Source organism: Falco rusticolus, chromosome 14, assembly GCF_015220075.1.
Source record: "Falco rusticolus isolate bFalRus1 chromosome 14, bFalRus1.pri, whole genome shotgun sequence".
NCBI lineage: Eukaryota > Metazoa > Chordata > Aves > Falconiformes > Falconidae > Falco > Falco rusticolus.
In genome coordinates this window covers 4705458-4733097 of record NC_051200.1, presented here as the reverse complement: position 1 = coordinate 4733097, position 27640 = coordinate 4705458, and the positions used below count along the sequence as shown (strand labels likewise).

General features: G+C 37.4%; 1 protein-coding gene and 1 long non-coding RNA gene across 3 annotated transcripts in view; one reads left to right on the top strand and one right to left on the bottom strand.

Annotated features, from left to right (window-relative positions):
• NXT2 (nuclear transport factor 2 like export factor 2) overlaps positions 1-27640 on the top strand; it is a 75135-nt gene that overhangs the window by 1616 nt on the left and 45879 nt on the right. The window lies entirely within an intron of this gene.
• Positions 9476-20449, bottom strand: LOC119157238. Of its 2 annotated transcripts, none has more exons than XR_005107465.1 (5): positions 20373-20449; positions 12330-12421; positions 11444-11530; positions 10655-11068; positions 9476-9501 (listed from the first exon to the last, which is right to left on the bottom strand). It is a non-coding gene; the product is annotated as an uncharacterized LOC119157238 (long non-coding RNA). The 2 variants fall into 2 exon arrangements; XR_005107466.1 differs by having other exon boundaries at positions 10655-10729.

Sequence of the window (27640 nt, the reverse complement as noted above, 5' to 3'; positions counted from 1 at the left end):
TTCACCATCTATCTAATCCTATCACATAATTGTCTACAGAAAATACTCAGACGCTTGGTTTCTTTACTGTTTTGTATAATTGGGGATAGTGTCACCATGCAGTGAAAAGAACCATAGAATGCTGTTTTTCAAAGGCATATGCTCAAATTTGCGAAATGTTTTCTCACTGGATCAGGAAAGAATAGTAAGATTATTCTGATTATTCTGCCTATTTTTTTCCTATTAATGGATAGGTGCTATTTGGGTTATATAGCTTTGGGATTATGTGAAATACTGTGCAATTACTTCAGTGAAAGAAAAATGTGCCCTGTTGCGATACAGAGGTTTTGGCCGTATGTCCAGGTCGATAAGATAGGGAAACTACTAAAGCAACCAGACTTTTATTCACTAGATTGTCTTTGGAGAATAGCAGGGTGGAATGGAAATGAAATATACCCATTTATATAACTTGAAATAAAAAGTGGTGTAGTTAGTGTCAGTTTTCAAGTATTAATGGTAGCGAGCAGGCAGGACTGTTTTCATAAAGGAAAAACATTTTTTCTCCAAATTGGATGCAAATGAACCTTTCCTATTACCTTTTTTGTTAGTACATCATATCTACCAAAAAAGGCGTTCTATATCAATTAGCCAGCATGTCTTTGTTTTTAGAAAATTATTATGGAAGTTAAAGTAAATGCCCTCTAGACAGATTATAAATGAGAAGTTTCAGCTTTACACTGAATGATACAGCTTCTGTAATTATTATCTCCATCCTTGCTTTAAGTTATGCCTTAAGTTAAAAAAATAATTTCTTTGCCTTTCGGATTTTTTGACTTGGGAAGTTGCAAGTGATTTGTTTCCTGCTTTCCTGACGAAGCTTTCTTTAGCAGTAAAGGTAGCAAACACAAGTTTGCAAACCACATTTGTGTGATGTACTTGCTTTTTCTCACAACACCTTCAGTCTTAAAGAGTGTCAACACTTGATACCAGTGGAGGTCAGGTTGTTTTTAACCTGAATTTCTACAGCAGTATCTGTTTCAAGGAATGAGTGTGCATGTGCTTGCCTTAACCACAGCCACAATGAATGAACTGAGTATTGCTTACACGGTTTTGTGCGGCGTTATTTTCATTTAGCCTCTGTATTTTCTTTTATTGTGTAATTGACAGAAATTGTCCTTTCTTTTTGGTGTAAGAGAAAGGACTTTATCTCATCTGAACAGCAAGATATCTTGATTTTTTTATCTAGTTATGGGCAACAAAATAATTTTCTTAAAATAATTCCTGTGGACTTTCCTGTGTCTGATTTATCATTCTTTGTTATATAAGGGCATCTATTTTAAATGTTTATGAACAGCTGAATTAGGAAAATTAGAATTAGAAAAAAAAATTGGAATGTACAGTTGTTAATTGACTAACTCTTTATTTAGATTTCTTGTACTTTCTGATACAAGACCATGGAGTAGAGTTAGGTTTTGTTAGAATTGTGGTGTTGTGTAATGGAAAAACAGATGATCACCTGAGCATAAGAAAAGTATTTGTTCAGAAGAGAAGAGATCATCTAACTTAAGGGAAAATATTTGAAAGAAGGAATCCTGGCATATAGAATCCTTTTTCACACAGAAGGTCGTATTCCCACGTGTTGTTTTCTTTTTCAGCTGAGTCTGAGCTTTCTGTTGGAAAAGTTGGGCTGGTATTTTTGCTGTACAGTGTCTTTGACTGAAGGCTCAGAAATGCCTCCATTTGTCATATAGAAGCAGCATAATCCATTTGTGAGGATACCAGACCTTCTGTCAGTAAGAAATAATATTGCAACTGAACTATTACTTTTTTTAAAATAACACAAATGTGGCCAATTTCCATTGCAGAGTAAGTGCCAGCTTAGGATAATGTTTCAATCTTCTTCAAACAGTAAGCATCTGTGGTAACTGCAGTAGTCAGTGCATGGAAAAGGCAGGGTGAAGTCTTTGCTCCTCACTGTACGGAGCCGTTTTTAGACATTTGCACATTTCTGTTACTTACTTACACGCTATTATCTAAATACAGGTAGCCCATGCAAGATAGTAAAGGGTGTTTTATGTCTCTTTATGGAACTAGGAATGATACAGGTTATAGTAAATGGCACTACTCAAAAAAACTTCCCACTGAAGCACAAGTGCCTACAAAGTAGTAAACTAAGTGTGTAGAGTTCTGCAAGAAAGCATAGGGTGAAGCAAAGAATAGAGCTCCTTTCTGCCTGGGTTGCAAAGGGGATGTCTGCATCAGGCACCTCATTTTAGGTTTATATAATAATAAAACCTCATTTTAGCTTTAAGAGTTCACTTTTGAAGAGGACAGTCTCGGAGCAAGCAAACTGAATTCCTGTTTGATTAATCTAAACCAAAAGATGCATTCCAGGAGTACAATCACGATATATCTACATTAGTGTTTTAGTTTGGAGTAGAAGTTAAACTTTTGAAATTCATTTTTCATTTGTCCCTACTAACCTGCTTTGATTTGCAATGTGTAGCAGTCTTGGAGTGCACAAATAGAATTCCTTTCAAATAAAAGTAAACCAAAAGCTGTGGTACAGCAGCATGATAATGGATTATCTGTTCATTGGACCAGCCTAGAACTACTGTCAGGTAAACTGCAAAATGGTTATAGAGTGGACATCGAGTTTTCAACACCAACGTTTTGCCCCCAGATCTGCTCTAGTGCACTCCTGCTGCTAATGAACAGTCAATGTACTGGACCAAATTCAAGTTAGTATAAAGTAAAACCCTGGAAATCTGTGTCACGTGGACTTTGTGTTCTCAGCACTGTATCTTTTCATGTTGTACTGCACTGCCTGATAAGGAAGATAACTAGCAGTAGAACATTGCAGGCTAGCAGGTAGACTCCAAGGCAGAAATAAGGAATAAACAAGACAAACCAAAGTTTTGTTTTGTCTTTTCTGTGATCCATTGAAAAAAATCTTTGCTGTGGACAAGCTGAAACCTTTGCTCTGTAATGTCTCTTGTCAGAGTAATGTAAACATTCAGTTTGTCAATTGGATTAACTTTAGCAATCCACGAACTATCATGTGGGTTTGGTATCTCAAGAAACAGCTTTGTCAAGGTTGTTTTTATAAGGTCATCTGAAAATGTAGAAGATTTTGTTAGTATTTCAGGGTATTACTGGATTTCAGGGATTGTATGTGTGAAACAACTATGCAGACACCAAGGCGAGTGAAGGGAGGAGGAAGAAAAGCAAGAGTTTGATCAAGAAGCCAGTCCTTCAGCAAAGAAATGAGAGAAAGGAGTGAGAGAAATTGGACAGGAAGCAGAAACTACCCAGTCCCTGTACCTTGTCAGAACTTCAAAACAAGCAGAAGAATTACAGCTGCCAGCCAGGTGAGCAGATTTCTGGCTGGCTGCTCTGATGCTGGGATAACAGGGCCAACAGTCAGCAGTTAGAAGGTAAGGAAGCTAAACATCTGGGATCCCTGGCTAGAAACCAAGGAACTGAGAGAGGAATTGGAAAAGAGGCAGTGATTTGCAGCCTCTGGAGACAGCTCCTCTCAAGTGAGCGCAAGATATCCATTCAAGGAAGATCTTGTGAATGACCCAGGAAAGTGGACAACTGAGGACAAAGGCATCCGCTGCTTGAGAGAATTAGCAGTGCTGGAAGTCACCTACAGTGATCTAGACAATGATAAGGTCTCCAGAGATCCAGAGGACATCCTGTGCACATGGGCCATGTGGAGGAAGGTGGTTCAGAATGCCCATATTCTTCACCAAGCATGGCACAGTGAGAAAAGACCTTCCATAACCATTAGGAAAAGTCATAATATAGTGTTCGTCACACTCTAGGCATGTGACTGTATCGGGTTTGTGTGGCAGGGGTTTGGTAGCAGGGGGCTACCCATGAGCCTTTTGCTATCTTTTTCTCTTCCCTGTCCAGCTAAGGGGGAGCGACAGAGCAGCTTGGTGGGTGCCTTTTGTCCAGCCAAGGTCAACCCACCACATAATCCAAGAAATACTTGAATAATATAAGTGACCTTCACTATCTATTAATTTCTTGACATGCAGGGCAGCCCCTCCAGCCCTCCTTCCTTGCCTGTCCCTTCTAAACAGCCTGTAGCTGTCAATAGCCGCACTCCAGTCATAGAGTTTGTCCCACCAAGTTTCAGCAAGGGCAACTAGGTTGTAGCTTTCTAGCAGCACGGTGGCTTTCAGTTCCCCGTTTGTTGCCCATGCTGCGTGCATTGGTTTAGAGGTACTTCAGGTGGGCTGTTGGCCATGTCACCCTTGTAGAGGAACATCCCTTAGTTCCTTTGAGGTATTTCACTGGAGTTCCCATTTGCTGCAATTACCTTAGGAGCTCCTGGCTTATTTCTGTAAGACTTCAAGTGTACCTAGCAGTGTACCTAGCAAGTCTCACAGCAACAGGTCGAGGGCCCTCACTAGCACCCCGTCCCTTTAACCTTGGCATGTCGCCCCACAACTTTTCATGAGCAAGCCCGATATTATCCCTCTCCCCCTTCAAGTCTAGTTTAAAGCTCTGTCAATGAGCCCCGCTAGCTTGTAAGCAAAGACCCTCTCTCCCCTCTTCCCACAACGCCAGCAGGCCTGGTGCCGTGTAGGCCATCCCATTACCAGAAAACCTGAAATTGTCGTGGTGACACCAGCCACAGAGCCATGTATTAACAGACTGGGTCTGTCCATTTCTTCCTATGTCACTGCCCACAACTGGAAGACAGAAGGAAAAATAACCTATGCTCTGGATTCTCTCACCAGCTATCACAAGGCCCTGATGTCTCTTTTGATTGCCCTTGGACTACGTGCTGCAGCTTCATCACCACCCACCTAGAAGCACAGTAATGGGTAATGGTCTGAGGGCCGTAATGGGCTAGGAAGTTTCCTAGTGATGCCCTTAACCAGGACACCAGGGAGGCAGCAGACTTCCCTGAGAGGAGGGTCTATGTGGCATATTGAACCCTCTGCTCCCCTCAGAAAGAAGTCATCTATAACTAGAACCCATCCTTTCTTGCTTTGGAGGTGGTCGTGACATGGGGTAGGCCTTTCTGACTTCGGCAACACCTCTGGTGTAGATGAACCATCATCCACATCATCCGTTGACTGGCCTTCCAAATCCAGAGCCTCATACCTGTTGTACAGAGGCACCTGGGAAGGTGGGGAGGGTGTTCAACTGCATCCCCGAGTGTGGACTTGCCTCTGTTCACACCTTTCCTTGAAGCTACTGCTTTCTGCCTGGCAGGGAGAGAGAGGATGATCTTTCTCCTGGTGGCTGTTCCTGTTTCTGTCTCCGGGCAGGCAGAGCATAGTTCCACCAGTCCTTCTCTTTCTCTGACACCCTAATGCTCCTTGACCTTTCTGCATCCATCCGCCGGGTCACACCTCACACAACTGGTTGTCCGTGCTGCACAGCCCCTCCCTCCCCCCCCCCCCCCCCCCCCGTTCCCAGTGTCCCAGGCATGCCCTGCAGCCCCACACACTGCGCGTTGTTGTAGGCGCTGCCTGGGTTGCCACATCCATCCTGGCGAGCGCCGAGGACGGAGCTTTCAGCCGGGTGGGTGCCTCCTGGGGGGCTGTGGGCCGCCGGCTGCCCCGACCCCCGTGGCCGGCCGGGTGGCGACGCCCTGCCCTTCCCGCGCAAACTGCCGGGGTGCGGCGGGGGCCGCGGTTGCTCCGGCAACGGGCCGGTCTCGCCAGCGCCTCTCGCGAGAGCGGCGGGCGGCGGGCGGGCTCGCTGCGCGCTGCCGGCGCTTCCCCGCCTGAGGAGATCCCTGCGCGCCGCCCCTGCGCCCGCCCGCCGTCCGCTGGTGTAGGATTTCTGTAAGCTTTAGGTAATGAACGCTTCCCCTTTCCATACGTATGATGGATATATCCTCTATATATATGAGATATGTATTATCTTAAACGTGTAGCAGCACAATACGGGCATTTTAGAAAACACAGATACCGAATATGCTGTTTTACTGTTCAAAGTCATAAGCAGTTGCTTTTCTGTTAATACAAAACTTGTTAGCCTCGTTTAATCATTGCAGAGTGGAGTAACTCTCAGTAGAAAATAACGCGTGTTGGTGCCCCTCGCAAAGTTTGTGCTTTCAAACTCCTTGACACCTCTCAAAATGTAGGGTAAGACTGAATCTTTCCTTGTAGTTCCAAGTATGGGACAAAACGTAGCCGTACCAGTTCAGAAGGAGCTTGAAAAGAAATTATGACTCAGAGGCAGTCCTCTGAATCATATTTCCCCTGAGCTGCAGCATTGCACAAGTGGGGAGTATGCCATCAGCCCTGCCAGATGAAGCATGTTCCCTCACTCGTGTCCAGTCAGCTCTCCTTGCTGACACAGAAGGGAGCAAAACGACGATTATGTTTACTTCCGACCCTATCTGCCCCAACTTCTTTACTTGCTCATGGAAGGAAATAATGCCTCATCGAGGTTTGCTTATTAATACAGTGCCCTTAGTACAGCTTTCAGGAAAGATGGTGTGGTGACACAGTAGAATGCGAGAGTGCCATGCAACTTACTTATAGAACGTTGTGACCATCAGGTGTCTGGTGTATTATGTTTTACTGCTCATTTCTAGGTAGATCGGACACTACTCGTCAGGTCTGGAACTAATGGTTGTTCCTGGGGCACTCACTTTTCATCCTAAAGGAAGCAAATCTGTCACAGTAAGAGGCTTTATCAGCGACACCTATGTGGCTTGCAAAGAACCATTTGTGTTTGATTCCAGGTAGATTTGGCAAGACTAATAATCACCAAATAAAATATGAGTTCTTGGTAACTTTCTTCAAAAAGTGAGTGGTACTCACACGCAAACAAACAGAAATAAATGTTTCCTGTGTGTTAAATTTAAGACTTTAAGAACAGCATAAGCAAATAATCAGCTTATCAGCTAATTAAGCTCTGTAATGACTTTTAACAGATTCAGTCAGCAGATTTTACAGATGAACAGTGATTTACCTGTGAATAATTGAGATTAAAGTATTCATTTGTTAGTATTAGAACAGCTAGCGATGCAAAGGTCCATTGTTCTTAATGGTTAAAGAGGTTAATGATTCTGGTAACCTACAAAATCAAGCATTTAGAATTCGTAATTTGGTAGCAACAGTAATTCTGGGTGAGGCCTGACAGTGAATCGTATTTATTTTATTTCCTGGTTTATGAAGGTGGAAAATCTGGAGTAGATAGGATAGTATATGTTGAAATCAGTCATTTCAGTGAAATTTAAAGAAAATTTTTACCTGAACCATGTACTTAAGGGACAAATTATGCATCTATCAATACATGAGGAAATATCAATTTGTTCAGTTTAGCCTGTAGGACTGCTTGGGTAGGTAGCTGCTCATCAACACAAATACAGATTGTGCAATCTAATTTTAACTTGAAATTCCATTCTGTATGATCCTTACACCTACGTTTGTTCTTCAAAGAGCTTCCACAGATTCACGAGTAGTTTTCACAACATCTAAACATTTTATAATAGAAGATAAACTATAATAAAGCCAGGGGGAAAAAATATGTTGCAATAAATTGAAACAACAGATTGTCACTGAAAATTTGCTTTGTCTCCTGTTATTCAATTATCAGGGCTGTTCTGTTATTCTTGATAATCTTTTATGCTTGCCAAGCTTGACTTCCCATCATTTTACAAAAAATGAGGAATAGACTGAGTAATAAATTATCATAATTATAAAAATTGTGATGTGCCTGTGTTTTTTAGGAACCTAACAGTCAGAACCTAACATCTACACCCTTATGGTGTAGAAGGTAAAACTGATAAACCTTATCTAGACTGTCTCTGTGACTGGCATACCATGTGGCCAGTGAACAAATGTTAGTCTGCTTCCATAGTATTCACAGTTTTATGAAGTTCTGAGAAGAAGTGTTATATATAGTGCCTTTTTAGGTAATTGTGACATAATTTATATGATTTGTTTTATATTGTACTTATTTTTAATACATCAGTATAGATTAACTTAGCACTTCCAGGTACTGATGTATCTTGGAGAATAGGGTAATTTTCCCCTATATGCATGGCTTGATGTGAATGGGAGTAGAGGAGGGGAAAGAGTGTGTGTAAATATGTTCTATCAGTGCAAAGTCAATCACTTCATGCCTTTCAGGGCTTCCCTTACTACTGTGCTTTCAGTAATAGAATATTCTGTTACTTAGTGTCATCGGCAGTTCAGTGTTATTTCTATGTATTTGTACAATATGCAGCATAATGACCTTTACCATAATATGAAGAATAAATAATAATACAGGGGCAGTGGATGTCTCATATTTCATGCTGGATTAGAACAGTCTTACTGCTCTTTTTTCATAAAAGCATTTGGTATGTTTTGAAATTAAGTACTACTACTACTTTTTTTCTTAAAATCTTCTCCCAAATTTCTATCTTAAAACTCCTGAAGATGGAATGTACAAGGTATGTATTTGTATCACTGCATTTCATAGCAATGTATTTCTCATCTCCAGACAGTTTATAAAGGAATAGCATTCAGAAGATTTCAGAATTTTGCCTAACATTCTGCTGTTGGATCTTAAATCAGATTTGGAAGTGTTCGTGTTCCAAATCTCAATTATTTTTGAATCTTGCAAAGTGAACATGGTATTGGATGCTAATCTCTTCAACATAAAAGCACTCTATGATGTAATGAAACTATTTCATACAGTCTTAGTAATAAGTTTATACAAGTCATTACTATTTTTGTTTGTCATTCAGATGGGTAGTTACAGAACAAAATCAAGGGTATACATGTAAATTACATAAATAAGTTTAAAGAATGAATAAGTGCAATAGATAAACCCCCTATGTTTATTCTTATTTACATATTTAAATACCTATTGTTAGTTTGATAATAAGGATTTAATAGTTGTTAAATAAGTCAGAATATAAACAGGTGGCAAGGAATTATGCAGAAAAAGTCATATTTGATGTGAGTCCTTTATACAGTGATTACTCATTTCAGGAGTCTTGGCCATAATACTTTCTCTAGAAAAATAAATTAAATAGCTACAGTATTTTTATTGAAAATAATTTAGTGACATTAATATTTTAGTTTGAATCAAGACATGAACATTTGCTTGTTCTTTAATATGCTATGATTAGAAGGCATGCTAAGCCTTCTGAATACCTAGTAAAACAGCAAGATGTGTCAAATGGTCTGAAGAAAACAAAAACAAGTAAAGATGGCTGTTATGGAAAGGTAATTAACATACTGTTAGGAGAGGGGAGCAAATACAGGCCTCATTATGGAATGGTAATTAACATAGTGTTAGGAGAGGGGAGCAAATACAGGCCTCATACAGGTGGCAATAGCTCAAAATGGCCTTGGAGCAACACTAATTTGTCATAACTGACAAGTGGATTGGGTCATCTTTCTTCTTCCTTCTCTAAAGTCCCAGGTTATTTTCACATACTTCTATGTGGACCCGCATAAAAGCTGTGTGACTGGGAGAAATCTGAGTTTCTTCTAAGGTGGGTCTTCTGTATTTTTTCCCCAGAAATAAGGAAGATACTGTTAGCTAGAAAGAAAATTTGGGTTAGTGTGTTTTCCTATTGAGTTTATAGAGTTTACAGCTATAGACATAAAAATATTTATACAATAGTAATATACTGCGTTTCCACACTCTTATGTTGCAAATACACTACTGAGTTTTGATATACAGTGTAAATGGTATGAATTGTAATTAGATGGTATACAGTGTATAGACTAAAGAAAATACCACATCAACTCCAGTCATTATAAAATTAACAATACAGATTCACACCCACATGCATTCACACATATATACACACTATGAATATGTGCACATCTGGTAAAAGAAAAGATATAGCCCAGCCAATCAATAAAAAACAGTCTATTCCAAGTGAGTCACTTGTTTAGGGTCATGGTGAACTTAGGATCACTGTGTACAGTCAAGTAAAGCTGCTGGCCTAAATGTGTGAACCTAGTTCTCAGTTTTGCTAAAATTAAAAAGCAGAAGAAATATTGCCAACGACTGAAAGGACAAAAACCTTTTGGTGTCTAAATTTTTTTAATTCCTGAATAGTAAATAATAGTTAAGAGCACAGCTCAACCAATTGTTCAGTATACTGAAGAGTTTATCAGACTGGGGCTGCTCGCCTTAAAGTTTCTCCTTGGCTAAGGGAAAACATGTAAATCAGCATTCACACTGTAATAATTTCTTTCAGTCTAAACCCCAGTTCTTATTTGGCATTATTGAGAAGGTAGGCCTAGTCAATTATTTGCTCAGATAGAGAGACTGCTTTTCTTTCAGAAATGTGCACTAAAGTTACCTGCACCACTTGAGGATGTACCTAGGTACTCTGTGTGCAATAATTTGAAGCTGACTCAGAGCAGCTCAGTGCAAAAAAACAAAGTGACTAATCTCTTTGTAGAACTGAGACTTTGCAACTTTGCTCTGAGTCATCATGACAACTCAAAGTGCCTAGACTTAGTACAGAAATAAACAAATTTAAACAGAGCACTCAGTTTGAAAACAAACATTATTTCTGGTCCTTCTGTCAGAATGACCTTTGTAACACTATTTAACATCAAAGTGTCGCTGATATGCAGGGTCGTTTAAAATGTCTAGAATACTATTAGTGGAATCTGTGAAGTTCAGGGAAAATAAAGTAAGAAAGAATGAAAAGAAGGCAAAAATATTTTCTTACCCGTTATGTGCCACACATAAAAACAGTGGGAGCAATCGCTTGTCTAGTAGCAAGATTGGAACTGAAAGAGTAAAACTGAAATTGGTGGCGTTAGGATGTGTCGGGGAGAGCTATGGGAGATCTTTAATAGTTTGCCTGCTCTTGACATATTCTAGCCACCCTTAGTCCTTCACATTCTGAGGTCAAATAAATAACTAAACAGTAACATTATTCCTACCTTATTCAGCAAATCTCTCTCTGTGTTTAAAAATTATGGTCCTCTGTGCTGCTATCTTAAGGGTAAATATTGATACAAGTTGGGCTGGAATCTCTTCTGAAATGGGTGAGTGGTTGCTTCTGCCACTCCAAGTTAGAGGAGCAGATCTTTCGGTGGAGCTAGTGCAGTTTTGGAGAAGCAGACCTGAAGTTCATGATCTGCAAATTAAATATGGAAATTATGAGTTACTCCTGATTTACTCTTGTGTAAGTAAGAGTAGTATTTGGCCCTCTATATATATATTTCAAGATCATAAAATAAATTATAACTATTTTGAAATCCTTACTAGAATGGGTCTGGGCATGTCTGTGCAAACAGACCCAAGTTTTAATGCCTGTAGTCCAAGATAGCCAGCCACGATCTAGCTCTGACTCAGAAGCATTAACTCTGTGCTGTCGCAGAGCTAAGAAACCCTATGTGGCATCCAAAAGCCATACAGGTATGTTAGCGTGATGGTGTGCCCGAACGAAGAAGTCCAACCATGCACCAGGGTTGGTTAACCTGTGCGCATTTTTTGTCCAAACTTGGTTTACCTCAGCGTAACAGACAAGCAGTGTGAGTTCAGGTCCGCCAGCATCTCTGTTTAGTAATGCCCAGTATCCACGTGCAAGGCATCTTTGCTAGGGAACAGGTATTCCAGAAGAGAACATAAACTTAATACAGAACTTATAAACATAAATTGTGGGTATCTAAATTAATAGATTTAGTGATTAGATAATCAGCAGTAGCACTGAGTATATTATAGGGCTTGAGGTAATAATTTGGTTTATCACACATATACTACTACATCTCTGTAATTAATATATTTAGGTTTTGAAAAAGATTTTTATAGAAATGGTGTCTCATTTAGTGTCTCATTTCATATAGGCTGAAATTGCTGCACTAGTGAAAAAAGTAAATAAATAAAAAAAAACCTCCAGAAATGAGCAATGCCAAATGTCTTGTTCTTTGAGTCACAAAATTAGCAAGAGGTAACATGTTAATCACTTTAAGAAGGCTAATAAGCATGTTAGTTTAAGTGCTTATGTGCTTGAGGTAAGACCATGTAATATCTCACAAACTAAGCAGAGTTGGTCCTCGCCTGTACTTGAATGAGGGATGTGTAAGAAAAATTCATCGTGTTACGAGAAAGGATGTTAGTGGTTTAATGGGTTTCATCATTGTAGCTGAGTCAGTGCTGAAACCATGCCTGCTGTGGTGTTCAGGAAACATTCTGCTGTTAGAACTGGATCCCAGATTCATTCAGTGGTTAGGTTTCAATTTGGATCCACAGTCTATGGCAGTTCATTTAGGAAAGCTTTTTGTCTTGATTTTACATCAGTGCGCTCTTGGCGATAGAAAGCATGTGCAAAGTTTGACAATGGGATATAGTACTAAAGCAGTATACATATACCGTATTTATTATTAATTGCTTGATACCTTTTCTTTTGTCTTCACCATAAGTCAGTAGGAGGATATGGTCATCACTGCAGTTTCTTTGGCTTACTTCTTTGTTGCTTCCAAATTTTTTACTTGTAAAAAAATTAAGATTGATGAAAGGAAAGTGAAAAAAAAAGTAAGTAAATGTTCATTGTATCATATATACAATACAAATACAAACCCCAGAAATAACACTTCAAATGACCTGAAAATTAGGAATTGTAGAAAACTGAAATGGGAAAATAAAAATAAAAGGACGAAGTCTGTTAATGGCAGAGCTAAAGAAAATGTGATGGCATTTGAACAAAATCAGTCCAAATATTTTTTGAAGTCTGTTAGTATATCAGTCAATAATAATACAAGAAAGACAGACCTTTCTGTGGAGAGTATAGTCATTGCACTTTTGAATTTGCATGTTTTCTGAAATAGAATTTGCTCCAAGTCTAAGACTTGGAATGTGATGTAAAATTTACCTTTGTCAATATGCAGTTTCAGAACCATGTTGTAGTCCTGAAATGGTTCTTGTTTTTATTATATTGAATTTGATTTTTCTTGTTTTTCTAAAGCTGCTTTGAAATCCAGAGGATTTAATTTCTATTGATGGTTAGCTGTGTCATTGATGTAGCTCTCAACCTAATCTTTCAAACAAAATGAGACAGAGACAAATCTGGGACATAAATACCTTCAAGTAACATTGAGATTACTGAAGATAAAAGGGAGAGTAAATTTCTGAAGCTCTGGAAAATAAAAATTGCATGGAGATTTTCAATATAAATTATTTTCCTCTTTTCCCGTTTATTTTGGTCTGTTGATTAAGTCAAAACCTCTTTATCTTCATCCAGGAAACTCCTGTTCCTACTCTGTTGAGAAACATACCCTGCACTGTTTCGTCACATTTCTCTGTCTTGAACTATCATTCCCTTTATGGGAAATCAAGGCAGATGCCTGAAAGAAGTCATTAATATTTCTTTAAAGATAATAGCTTTTACATCCTCTGCACAGTGTTTGCTATATTATCTTCCATATTTCCTGTTGATGTGAGTTACTATGCATGTAATACAGTGTATAATTAACCATTTCTGGAGTTGTTATATTTTTACTCCTTTGTAGTGGGATAATGAAACCCCTTTTACAGTTGTTGCCAGAGCAAATGCCATATTATTGGATCCAAGAGACATTCTGCCATCCCAGTGTTTCTAGGTCTAAAAAGCACCCACTTCAGAGGAATTTCATCTTTTAATTATCCAAGACTCAGAATGTCTGTGATCCGGCAAAGTCACGGTCTCTGGAAATCAGCCACATTAATGAACCAGTATTACACTTCTTAACAGAAAAGCTAAAAGAAACTATACTGTATAGTTACAAGGTCTGCAAACTGGTTTGTAGGTGGCACTAAGATGTAAATGTCATTAATGAAGTAATTAACATTATTATTGATTGTAAATCTGAACATTTAAAAACCAGAACAATGTCTCATAATAACTTTTGGGAATAGTATGATAAATATACCTGTAATCAGGTATCATTTCCTGACTCCTTAGGTGCTTTCTGGAAAGATAGTGTAATATAATGTTTATAATGGGTTGTTGGATTATATTCACACTTAAATCACTTAAAGTATCTTCACCTCTGCTTACTTACGTGGAAAAAGAAATGCAGTATTTTTAGAGAGGTTTTGAATTGTTTCCAAATTTTTGAAGTGAAGGAAGTTGCTGTATATTAGAAGAAATGTTACTTTGATTGGGTGGAGTTTGTTTGTAGAAAATCTAAGTTCTTCTGTTTCATGGGAGAGCTGACAGAGATTAGTTTTCAAATGATTACCAGATAATATTCTGCAACATCATGTAATTGTGATATTTTTAAAATAATTATGTGTTGCAGTAATGAATAAGTACAGATAACAAGATTGCTGAAGGCTGCTCACATTTGCATGGGCAAAGCTAAAATACGTGTTTAATTGTATTCATTCTCAAACTTCTTGTAAGCAAATGTTAATTTCTTAAGTAAACATGCTTCTTTTTTTTATCCAATTGTAAATTAAAATTCATATTTTTACTGTTCACACAGTTAATAAAATACTCTCCTCCTTGTGTCTACAGTCCTTCATAAAAATTCATCTACTAGAGCTGCTGCTGAGGGAGCTGACATGGAGTGGCCCAAGCACTGCTATTTTGGGAGTGGATGCAGCCTAAAATGGGAGGCTAGGGTGGAGTCACGTGCTTGCACATGCTAGTTAATTTTCCTTCTGCAAGCTATGGAAAGAGAATTCTATCTTACAGTTTTAAGAGCAAAAAGGGAAGCAAAGTTGTGCTTTCATTGCAAAGTTACTTCCAGTGTGTCAGAGAATGAGTGTACTTCATTCCCCTTTCTCTGAAACTAATTCTGGTTTTAGCTGCATAATAAATCTAAAGCAGCTGCATAGAAAGTAAGACCACTTAATAAAAATATGAGAGGTTTTACAATTTATGTTTATACTAAATTACAGTTTTTGTATCTTGAAATTTGGTGTTTCTGTCAGTTTGTCACCTGCCTTATCTCTGAACTTTGGTGCCTTCACACAAATAACGATACTGCATGCTTTTTCTAGGATCATATTTGTGAAATGATTAATGTTACAGGAAATATTTCTGAATATTGTTCAACAAGCTACAACTGGTTAGAATATCAAAGAATTGAAAGCTGGTGATGTCTAAAGTTGCTTTACTAAAACTCAGATATAAATTTGCTCAAGACTGAAGAACAGGTGACAAAGACTGTAACTTTTTGATTCCAAATAGGGAAAGCCTACCCTGTTGCACTTCTGATAAGAACCGTATTTTTCACAAGCATCTTCTACAAGTTTTTACGCCCATGGATGTTTATATGTATGCAGTCTGATTTTGATTGTCTAAATTCTGATGCAAAAAATTGGTGTACTTTATTTCCATAGTTGTTGATAAATTCTTGGGCTTGCTGCTGACAATAGAATGCTATTAATAATTGGTCACGATCTCTCTGTACAAACTGAAATGGTTTTGCATTCTAACCAGCAATGCATGAAAAATATTAAGATGAAATTAGTGAAAGTAACATTTTTAAGATGACTTGGATATTTAGAATTATAAAAAGGAAAGATAGTAGCGTTTTTGGTAAGTGGCCTTCATTTTCCTGTGTTTCCATTTGTTTAGGATTTCATTTGAAGGGGGTAAAGGGTGCTGGAGCCTGCCTGCACAAGCAGAAGCAAGTAAGAGTGCCAAAGATTTAATACATTTCTCTAAATTTTAAAGCATCTAATAGACCTATTCATCTGGATTGCCAGAATGGGAAAAAATTTGGCCCTTTGGCAGTGTCTTTAATGAGAGAGACCCCTCTTGGGCACATTACCTGACCAAAAGGTGGTATAGAGCACTGCTGAGTCAACACAACTGCTCTGGCTTGTTTTTTACATATTTGCAGGGAGTTCACAGATGATTAGCTGACAATCAAGAGTGAGACTCTAGAAATTTATTGTTTAATAGAATTCTAAACTTTTGCCTCATGCACAAGGACAAGGTTTTATAAGAATAACAGAGGGGCACTGAGTTTGTGAGTGGAATGCAGCCAGCTGTAGTTACAGAACAACAGTACTGAGCTCCAGAATTTGAATGGCTTTTGTGACTTTGTAAAATATTTTAGAATTTTCAAGAGCAATTGAATCTAGAAGCACAATTTCTTAAAAAGAGAGAGAGTGTGTGTCATTTTTTTATTAACTAAAAACTGGAGATTTACACCAAGGCAGCTTTTGTATATTAATACTTGTATCTATCTACATATGGCCCATCTCCACTAGCTGGATAACAGAGATAAAGCCATAAGATGCTCCAGAGAAGGGAAATAACAACAGCTGTTACAGGTTATATTGGTTCACAGTTGGACAGAGCTGAGTTAAGTACGCAGTGCGCTCCCAAGACAGTCTAGAAGTCCCTTTAGCAGAGCATTTTGAAATACCTACATTTTTGTTGCCAATCCAGTGATGTAGATTTGATATGGAGTCACACTTAAACTGTTCACCAGCCATGTGGGACTCAAGAGCTATATATAAGTTGGTAATAATCTCTTAGAAACACAGACTTAAAATGGTCATGACTGTAGTGGATGAGAGCAAAAGGCAAATGGATTCATTTGTTGTTGTTATCTCATTCCTTTTAGGGTCAAATCCTGCCCAGGCATTTTAAATCCTAGTTAAAGGTCCATAGTACACAGTCTAGTGTTAGTGATGCATATACTCCTAGACATAAATAATTATATAAAAGTTTGGAAAAAAGTTTTGAATTGTGAGAATATGTTAACAATATGTAAGAATGCCATTGTAAGCTTTCTGGGATAGTTTTTTTTCAGACAAATCTGCAACTGAATGGTTTTCTAATCTCCTGTAGACAATAAATATGAATAGTTAAAAGATCAACTAAAATCAATGTAAACTAAGACCAATTTAGATAATTAAACTAGGCAGATAAAGAATCTTGTCAACAAACCTATTTTTGAGGGAGTATGCATGTGTCCTGTCAGGGAGATCCAATTTCATCTACTGTGGGCATATAGAGAACGTGGTACTTTCACCTTATGAAGTGAGCTTAATTCACAAAGATGCGATGCTTAGCTCAGACATGCTGATAGGGTCGGTCCCTCCAAAATCTTTAAATGCATTTTATAACCAATTACTTTTCCAACAGTCTGTCAGCTATATGAAAGCACTATTTGCCTAATAATGAACTGAACAAGTAATTTTATGTCAATGGATAGAATGGATTGGTATTTTAAATGCTGTATTTATCTTGCATCCAGTCACTGGAATGAAAAATTTTCTATACTGCTGTGTTTATAATTGATAAAATACAAAATATCCATATCTACCCTAAGGGAAAAAACAGACTTGTTTTTGCAGAAAGAGGATTCAGGTCCCTAATTGCAATAATATACCATTGTCCCTCTTCCGTCCTGTTGGCAAGTAATGATCATTTGCCTTTTCATATAAGTTAGTTATTTAAAGATGTTATTTATCCTGTTACAGAGGCAAATGTTGGTTACAATGAGAACCTTTAAGCTAAATTCAGTTGCAGATGTTTTTATTTGTATTTTAATAGACTATTTTTTGTAATTAACTGTAAATAGCACTGGTTTAGGTTAAGAAAATGTTACAATGTTTCCTGAAATACTTTTTTCTTTTTTCTTTGCTGAAGGTGTATTATTACTTGTAACTAAACTAAAATGTATATTTTCAATTTTGAAAACTAAAATAGTTTATAAATTTAGTCATCATGAGCTGAAATCACAAAGGCAGAAAGAAGGGATCTGATAATTTTTATTTTCTTGCCTGTCTTTTCTAGAAATGGAAAATAACACATCTGTGAAATAATTGCATTTCTAGAGCATAGATATTCATCATTCTTGTTTTCTTTTACTTCTACGTCATTGTAGCAGCAACAGTAGGACTAAATAAAGTCAATCTTTTGATGTACGAGGCCTAAAATTGAATAGTCAGTCACAATTCTTTGTTCTACATCAGCTGTGATTCCGGATTTTATGATCTCTCATCTAAATGTCAAACAGGGTTAGTAATGTTTAGGTTCCAAGATCAAACACGATTGAGTGCTTTAAGTCTGTGTGGGCAGACTACCAGGAGAACAAAAGGTATATACACCCGGTAGTACTAGATTGATTGTGTTGCTTACAGTGATTTTGTTTCTATCAGTGTTTACAGAATGGAATATGTATTCACAAAGTAAGGTAGTTATAAATTCCAGAAGGAGAATGTGTCTATGGCTGAAATACTTAAGAGGAGTGTTTTAGTGAAGTTACTACACATCTGGATGAATAATACTTGTACCTACAGTGTGCTGGAGTACTGCATAGAGCAAACAATGATTCATTCTCTTCTAATACACCTTTTCTTAAATAGGATGATTCATATCAATACTTCCCTAGAGGAACACACTGTATTTTTATTTGTTACCGAAACCAGACTGCAAGACCTAGCAGAAGATCTTTTCAGTTTCTCCTAAGACAGAGCTCTGTAGGAGTTGTTGTTGTTTTTGAATAGAATACACAAATGAAAACTGACAAAATTTAGGTGGAGGTCTGAAATGCCATTTGCTTTTTTCCAGTAAAGACATACTACTGAATCAAGCATAACAGATTCTGTGAATTAGGCTTGAGAGAATGAAAAAAAACCCAAACTGACCATCTTACAAGTGCAGGCTGGTATTTAAGGAACAGAAGCACTAAGAACCTTTTGTTTGTCTGTAAATGTCCTACCACAGTTAAAGTAACAATCAAATTGCTCAGTGCCTCATCACCAGCTGGTACAAGACAAAAATGCAGTGCACTCCAAGGGCTAGATGAGGCAGTGGGTCTATAAGTCCTTTCATTTTTAATCTAGAAATATGGTTTATGGGATAAAACATACCTTGTATTCAGTTCTGGATCTAGATTTGAACATCACCATGTCCATAATCATAGTTCATAGTGTACTTTTTTTTTTAAATGTTCATCTTGCAGCCTTTTGGCAAAGTGTAATGCTCTTTTCAGTTACCTTTCCCAACCTGAGAGTAATTTTTGCTTTGAGCTGTTACTGGTGATTCTGCCCAGTAAGCAAATCTTTCTTCTACAAATAATAAACTGTTGTAACAACAACAAAAAAAAAACATGAGATCATTCTAAAAATGAAGAACTAAAACTTATTTGAAAATACTGTTTTGCTGAATATGCACTTTGTCTCCTGTTTATACCCTCAACTTTTCCCTATACAATTCTCTACGTATAAGAATGGTGTAATACCAACCTTGGAAAGATGTAGGTGTTATGAGAAAGGAATCAGGAACAGAGGGCTGAGAGTGAATGATTAGAAAAAGCATTTTTTCACAAAAGAAACCGCTGTGCTATCTGGGGGAAAAAAAAAAAGTGTTTGTAAAGCTCGGCTAGCCAGAAGGTCCTCTGTTGGTATAGCAGCAGAGATTGAGCGAGACCTTCTACGCTGTAAATACTAGAGTTGGAAGACACAAACAGTTTAATTTCTGTAACAGGAATTTGGAGGTAGGATGCAAAAATTTTTAGGCTGTCCATGACACAAAAAGGATTGGGAATGTGGGGTCAGGAACTGATGGGCAAGGACACTAACATTTTTTGGCACAAGGTAACAGAAAGTAAATTTAGCTGCGACATTAGGCTTCCCCTCAGCTGCTACACATCACAGCTTTGCTTTTCTTAAAAAAGCAGTTGGTAGTCTTAAGTGGAGAAGCCTAATACTGGATGGATTTAAAGCCTTGGTCTGCCTTCTTGCCTACAGAAACATTTCCTCTGAAGGCCCTTAGGGTATATTAGAAAGGTGATCTGAGAAGCTAACATGGTTATGCTTGCTGTGCCTGATCTGTGAATAAACAGAGGATCTCAAGGATGTTTACATGGTGCTATGCAGTACAGAGAGCGCTCAGCTCCTGAAAGCAGTTTAGCTACATTAACAGAGCACTCAGACTTACTAGGTCAACAGCCTTTGCAAAATAGCTATACAGCTACTTTGCCCAACATTATGCTGTGTAAACATTCCCTATAACCTCTAGTTCAAGTGTAGCATAGGTAGTGGCAGGTATTTCTGCAGTGCCCTACATTGTACTGTGGGCAAATCTTTGGTTTCAGAAAATTGTAATTAAGTATTAATATGTTGTTATTAGATAAAAGAGCATGATAGTTCCATTGTAAACTGCCCAGCATTCCTGAGTTATTGTTATAATGGATGATTTGAGTCATCTTAAACAAGGGTAGGGTTCTATCTGGTAAATTGCCTAACTGAATTCCCTGACACCCCAGCTAGACTGCTAACCCTGTAAGACAGGTCTGAGTATTTCTGTGATACATTTCAGCCTGCAGGTCAGAGATACCCTATTCATTTTACTCTCCTCTGATTTCATTAAACTACATGTGTTGTAACTGAGAAAAACAGTATAATAAAACATACAGGAAATATTCTGATTAACTTACATATGTTCATGTTAAGATTTTTGGAAGATTTTTTTTTTTAAATCCTTTTACCTTGAATGATTTCCTGCACTCTGTCTTCAGTAGCTAGAACTACTTTTTGTAAACTAAGACAGCATTTTGGAAATTCTCTGATCAGCCACCTAACGTTAAGTGCAATGTACTGACTTATGCAAGATCCCAGCTGCTGACTGATGTGCAATAGATATGGCTAAATGAATGTCTGTCTTGGAAACCTGTCTTTGTGATATGCAAGAGAAAGTAATGTTTCCCTCTCTTAGGATGATAATCCTACTATGTTGAAAACTACCAGGCAAATTAATAGAAACTATTTAGAGAGTGGAGTAAGTTCACACAGTAATAATACTATATATTCAGGAAAAGTCAACTCAACTTTTGTCACAGATCTATTTTAATCTTTAAAGAAGTCACTGAGCAGGTGAGTGAGAATAAAACAGTTGATACAGTCTTCTTAAAAGCCAATTAAAAAAACTACACATGTCAAAGGCTCCCATAGAAATTCAACTATCAGAGGTTAAGAGGGAAGATCCTTGCTTGGGTCAATAAGTGGTTAAAGGATAGAGGAAGAATCAGCAATCAGTTTTCACAGTGGGTTTTGTAGCTGTAAGAGTATGTAGCTCAGTACAATCTAGCCACCTGATTATTTATGCAGTTTTATGAGTAGGTTTCACATATTTTGAAAGACAAGGCCTTTCTGAGATTTCAGTTTCTCAGACTTGGGGGGAATTAGACTAGAATTTGGAAAAGAAGTACTGCTCAAAGTTTCCATCCTTAGATCCACAAAGGAAAACTGGCTCAAGCTGTTACAGTAGTAGTAATTAAAGTATAATAAATGAGATCAGTTAATCCTATACTTTTTCTTCATGTCTAATGCTTCATGTTTATGAAGCATGTTAGGTCAGGCTAATATAGTAGGAGATTCAAAAGTTCAGCAACAGAAAAGCAACTGAGAGTCAAATTTTAGCCTTACTATAACTGTGATTTAAGAACATAGAAAAACGTGAATATAAATTTGAGTTGTGATTTGAATCAGTGTACTAGACCACTTTTTCACAGAAACAGGATAAAGAACTGCAAGTACAGGAGAAGACCGTATTCTTTATTTGTACTACAATGGTAAAAATCTCATTGAATATTATATAGTATAATATGGAAAGAATAAAAATTAATAATACCTTTATTAAACAATATTTGAGATTAAAAGAAAGCCATAAGATTTTTAAGACCAACATTCCATTAAAAATAGATGATACAAGTTTCTGTTACTGATTCGAAAATAAAAATTATAGTGATTACATATTGATAGGTTTGGAATCCTACTTCCACAATAGGAGAAATTTTGACTAACTAAATTCCTAAATTTACTGCAAGGTTTCAAAAAAACCTCTAGTTTTATGGTAATATTAAGTTGCCTTAGGGCTTCAGAAAATGTATCAAAATAGATTAGATAATCCATGGAGATAGGGAAATCGTTAAGCAGCCAGCTCCAGTACTAATACAAGTGGGTACAGACAGACAAACTTTGCAGGCGGTAAGCAGTAAGGCAGCTTATGCTGGTGCCATACAACTAGACTACAGAAACGTGACATAAATGCAATTTTTAAAAAATTCAAAAAGCTGGCTGACTGACAAGTGTATGTTCTCTGTCCTGTGTTTTCTAACATCTTTTCATGGTTCATTTACTCATTAATATAAAATAATAAATATAATTTATTTTTATAAAATAAAATATAAATATAAATAATATAAAATATAAAAAATGGGATCTAGAAGATGGTGCATGATTAAAATATTGTTGGCATTTCTATGGTGGTGTTGCTTCACTGAGTGGCCTACAAGTTTTTGCTGTTTCAAAAGTCTCTTTAGGAAGTGAAACCATCCTGATTTCAATCTTTATTCTTTCCTGGATACTGTGGATTATACCTGCAATTGTGTGAATTTATCTAGTTTTCTGATTATTTTTAAGAATTTACTCTCCTTGGTATGAACACAGCACATCTTTAGGAGGGAAATCTAGATAGCTGTAAGCCTGCTAGAGCCAGATCAGTAGTCCCCTGTGTATTTTGGCATACCCTCTTCTGAAGCATAGTATGTAACATACCAATAGCAATACTGATGGATTACTTTCCAAAGCATTTTAACAATTTCATCTTCCATTGTATAGTTTTGTGATCACATCTGCAAACACTAAAAACTAGTTTATTTTTGCAGGTTAATAGTTTATTTGCATGCCATGGTACTCAGTCACACTTAGTATTCAGACTTCAAGTACTGGTTTTGCTTGTGTGATCTGCAAGCAACACTGAAATTAATCTGATCTGAAAAGAGAAAAAACATTTCTCCAACATTCACTTAAGTATCTTTAAGTGTATTAGTAAACCAAATGGGTGAGATTCAGGCATTTCCTACTGTACAAGAACTCACAAGACAATCCATGCAGTACTAATTTACAGCCAAAATACTACTTTACATTTCTTGAGTATTTTACAGGAAAAAGATACCCTTCAAATGTACAGTATGTTACAAAAGGTGTTTTCACTGATAAGAAGGCTGAGAGAAACACCTGAAGCACATGTTGCCAGATGTTTGTGTGTTCCTGATCCAGTACCACAGGTGGAGTTAGGTTATCCCTGGCAGCAGGGCAATATAGCATTTGGCATTCAACCATGATCTTCCTAAAGCTAGACCTGTGTTTGTTAAAAATTATTCAGATTCATTATTTTATGGCCATTCTTTTTAGACTCCAGCCAGCCGTTCGGCATGGTAGCATGTCTGTGTGTGGGAGAGGTGAAGTCAGGAGGGGGAAGAAGGAGTTACGTGATTTCCCTTTAACTTTGGAGTTGTAAACAGAGCTTGGTTCTGCATACTGATTTCAGCAGGCAGCCAATGTCAACACTGACATTCTCAATCTCTTTCTTTTATGTCACATTAGTGGAAAGTGACCTGTTGTGTTTGTGGAAGCTCTGGAATCCTGCAGGAGAAGGATCACTCAGCACCGTGGCAGTCTGCCAAGTACAACTTGTTCTGAAACACAGGGGTGCTGAGAAGTTGCATTATCAACTGAAACACAATGTCAGCTTAGCGGGAGATAGGTAGACTGTTGATTAGCTGAGTTGTTGTGACCAGCTTATCCTCCAGGGTACATTGCACCTCGGATGTCTGGCTCTTCCCTTTCTCTTCTCCTCTCTACTTAGGTGCTCTCTTGTATTCTTTGTGGAGGTGGCCACTACAGAGTTCAAAATTACATCCTGTTCTAGCGCTGTACTGTGTTCGGCATCTATTGTGTATGCTGGGAATGGAGGGCCTTAATTTATGAGGAACAGTTTCTTAAACTGCTACATTGTTCAGAAGTCATGTGTTTTGTTCCAGTGATAACAAATGCTAAAGTGTGAAAGTTACTCATTTAAGTGTTAGTTTTATTTTAGCTCTCCTATTGCTTTGGCCTGTTTTGTGAAGGCAGAAGTCCTAAACTAATCTCATACTCTAATAAGAATATGATAATATATCAGTCTAATCAATCAAGAATAGTAAAATAGTTTAGCCAGTAGGAAAAGGAAGTAGCTTAAATAAGCATCTTGCAGACGGAAAAGACATACAGTGTACTAGAAATACAAATGTGTTTGTATTGTTCCAAGAATTCCTTATTAACAAGAACAAATTGAGAGCAGACTAGAATTTACCTTAGGAGGTCTGGACTTGAGTACTAGTAGAAAAGGACATACTTCAGCCCACAAAAAAAAGGAAGTGCTTACTATATAAAACAAATTGTTGGGCAGATCAGAGTCATCTGATCTTTGTCCAAAGCTCCTAAAGTCTAAAATCCGTCATGGATTTACTTTTATCTTCAGTCCTCAAGTCTGTGACTATACTTTGTAGAAAAAAACTGGACTGTATATGCAGAACATAGACTTTTATTACAGGGTGGGCAGTGAGACTCTTGCACCCTGTACTTTCCAGCTGCATGGAAACTGCAGGAAATGGTGGCAAATCATTTGTAAAAGTGTAAACCCTCTGTATATGATTGCACCTGGTGTCTGAGCTATACAGAGCTTGGCAGGTTTCACTGGCAGGGCAGTGGAGCTTACCCTGCTTTCCCCTGTCCCTCCTGGGGAGAGTTTGTGACTTACAAAACCCACCCTCAGGGCCCTTGTCATCCTCTGTGGTTTCTGGTGCTGCAAGAACAGGGCTCCAGTAAGCTGAGTACACAGAAGGGAAAAATGGCAGCTGTGGAGGAGGGCAGCAGCAAAGGGTCGAGTGTATGTTGATATAGTGTCTGCATCTAAAATAAATATTGAGTACATACACTAGAATAAATCGGGTAAGGTAAGCAGATGGCTAAAAAATCTGGAGTTGAACAAATTATATTAAAAGTCAATATAAAATACAAGTACTGAACATGTGGAGTAGACTTTCAGAGGAAACAGAATGAGTATTTTTGTAATTTGCAAATAAATGTGGTTTATAGACATTTATGCATAATGTAACCTTCAGGGCCCAGACAGAAGAGAGGAAAAGCCTAATCTGAAAAGAATGAGGCAGATTGGTATGCCATTTTAAGGAAGAACTGATGGCCTCAGAATTGCTTGAAACAGTTTTCAGGTTTTGGTTAAATCGCTGACTTCAAGCTTATGGAAATTCTCATGAGTTTTTTCACAGATTAAGCTAAGCATTATATAGTACTGTTTGTTCACATTAATGGCACATACTAGATCATGAGCTATAAGTTTCAGTTTAAAAAATACCTTTGCATTGTTCCATTCTTTACTGCTTTCTTGAGTGAGGCAGTAAGAATGATGAAAAAAAAGCAGTAAGCTTTAAGCAATGTTAGCATATTTTTCATACTGCCATTTGCGAGCAGTCTCTGTATGTCATTACATTATTATGTGGATACAGTGTATTCTCTACAGGAGATATCTTTTTGAAGATGAACATGGCTTGTTAATACAAGGAATATTTTCAATGAGAGAAAGAATATAAAAATAATAATTTTAAAGATTATTGTAATTGTTGCATCCTGGTCTGAGTCCTAAGTATTTACTGTTATCTGCACATTACTTTATAAAGGCAGGTAATTTTCAGTGCTGAAAACTTTAAAAAATGCTAAAGAAGAAAGATGACAATAGACATTTTTAGAAAGAAATGAGCAGCAGAGCGAATGCAGCTGTCAAAGGCTGCAGGATTACAAAATTTGTTTAAATTCCAGGACATCAGGTGCAATAAGGAAACAAACATATAGAACACTTGAAATAGTTAAAATGTTACACTTCATTATTTTTGACCTATTGTGCAGTTTTTAACAGGCCACTTAAAGTCTGCAGAGCCTGCAGCACTAAAGACCATTTTGTAGTACACATTGTAAATGGTCAAACTTTGATTTTTCACAGGACCTGTGGCTAGGTATTGTTAAAATCTCAAGCAAAGGCATTGTATTCATTAGATATTGTAAGGGTACATTTATTTTGTAGCTTTAAAATGTTGGCCTAATGTGCCCTGCTGAAAATTGAAAGCACTGAACACTTCTTTTGCAAGTGCTTTGTTCCACACTTACCAGAAATCTTCTAACAACAGTGCTGTGATTTTGTATGTTTAAACACAATGGAAAATGCAATATTAATAAAGAACCATTTCAATTTAAATTTTTTAAGAATACATTAAGAAATGCAATGTGGACTAAATGAGAATGCAAATTCTAATATATCTCAGAATTCTTTTTTTTTTCATTATAGTGATTAAAATCAAACAATAAAGTACAAAACTAAATCTAGCAATCACAAATCCATTGTGTCTGCAGAAAGTGTGAGATAATTCTGACAAAGTTTTAGTGAAGAATGGAATGTACAGAGAACCTTGGATTCTTTAATTTCATTTAGTTTCATTTGGCAGTGTCATGGATTTACTTCATTAATTGTAGTCTTCTTAAATGACTGGAATGAGAATTCCTCTCAGTCTTCCATAAAGTGTAATACACTCCACTTTGGGGTGTTGAGGGAGTGTCTGTAGCTCAAACGCATGTGCCCAGGACTATGTGCACAGAATCAGACCAGCCGAGGGGTTTCTGGAAAATGAAGTTTGAGCAAAGAGCACTTAATCAGATCTGATTCTGCAGCCACACCCGGCATGGAACTTTCCTTGAAGTCACACAAATTTTTATGAGATTTCTTGCCCTACTTTTTTTTGTAGACTCCAGAGACGTAGAGAAGCATCCAAACTTGCAGTGTTTGTATGAACTAAACTGTTTGAGTTCTTAAGGACTCAAACTAGAGGAATTGGTTATTTCTGAATTATGGGAGGCTTAGGTCTAAATTCAGATGCTTATATATCATTGAGTTGTATTGTGTGTGAATTTAAAAATGCCATAGTAGTGTCCTTAAAGCTGAATTCCCTCATGATCTTAAATTTTGATTGCTTGGGGAGTCACAAAGACACACTGTTGGTAAACTAAGGGAAGCCTGCAGAAACACCCAGAGTTACGGAGTCCTCCAATATGTCCTTGCAGACTTCCATGGTGATGATCAGCGATGTTTCTGCTGCCTGTATCACATATTCCACAGAGCAGCCTGCATTATCACACTATCTTGCCAAAACCCCTTGCATTGTACTGTGTACTGTCTGGCAGTTACTGAGGTGACATTTGGAAACAATGTTGATATAATCCAAGAGTCTAGCCAAAGCCCATAGAAATCATTATTATATTTTGGGTTAAGCTTGAAACCATTTTGTGCTTTAGTTTCCAACCTGTAAAATGGAAAGAATACCATCTTTCTTCCAGATTTCCTTCTATCCTTTTCAGATTGTATGTTTTCTTGGGCAGATATATTTGTCAAATATAATCTGGTATATTAACTACATAGCACCTGTGAAGATTTGAATTCCAGTCTCAATTAGGTCTAGACTCTATGGTAGTAAAAAAATATTTTACTAGAAGCAAGCTGTAATGTATTTACAAGCTTTGTGTCTCTGTTAGTCAGATACCAAGCTTCTACCCAAACTTTGAGAGTGGTCATAACTGTACTGTGTGATTACTACACCCACTGTGATGTGCTTATCAGCAATCTTCATTGCAGTTATGTGTACTTGCTTTATTTTTTAACTGTCTCTTTGATCTATCTCCCAATATTGCAGTCCTGTGACCATTTTTGGTTTCATACCCAAGAGCAAAAGCTAAACAGGAGGAATATGATTAAGGATTTAGCATAAACCTATTAGATACTGTGTCATTAAAAGCAAAAAGCAATTCCTGTGAATTAGAACATTTATGCTATTAAAATGGATATAAGTACAATAGAATTCACAGATTTACT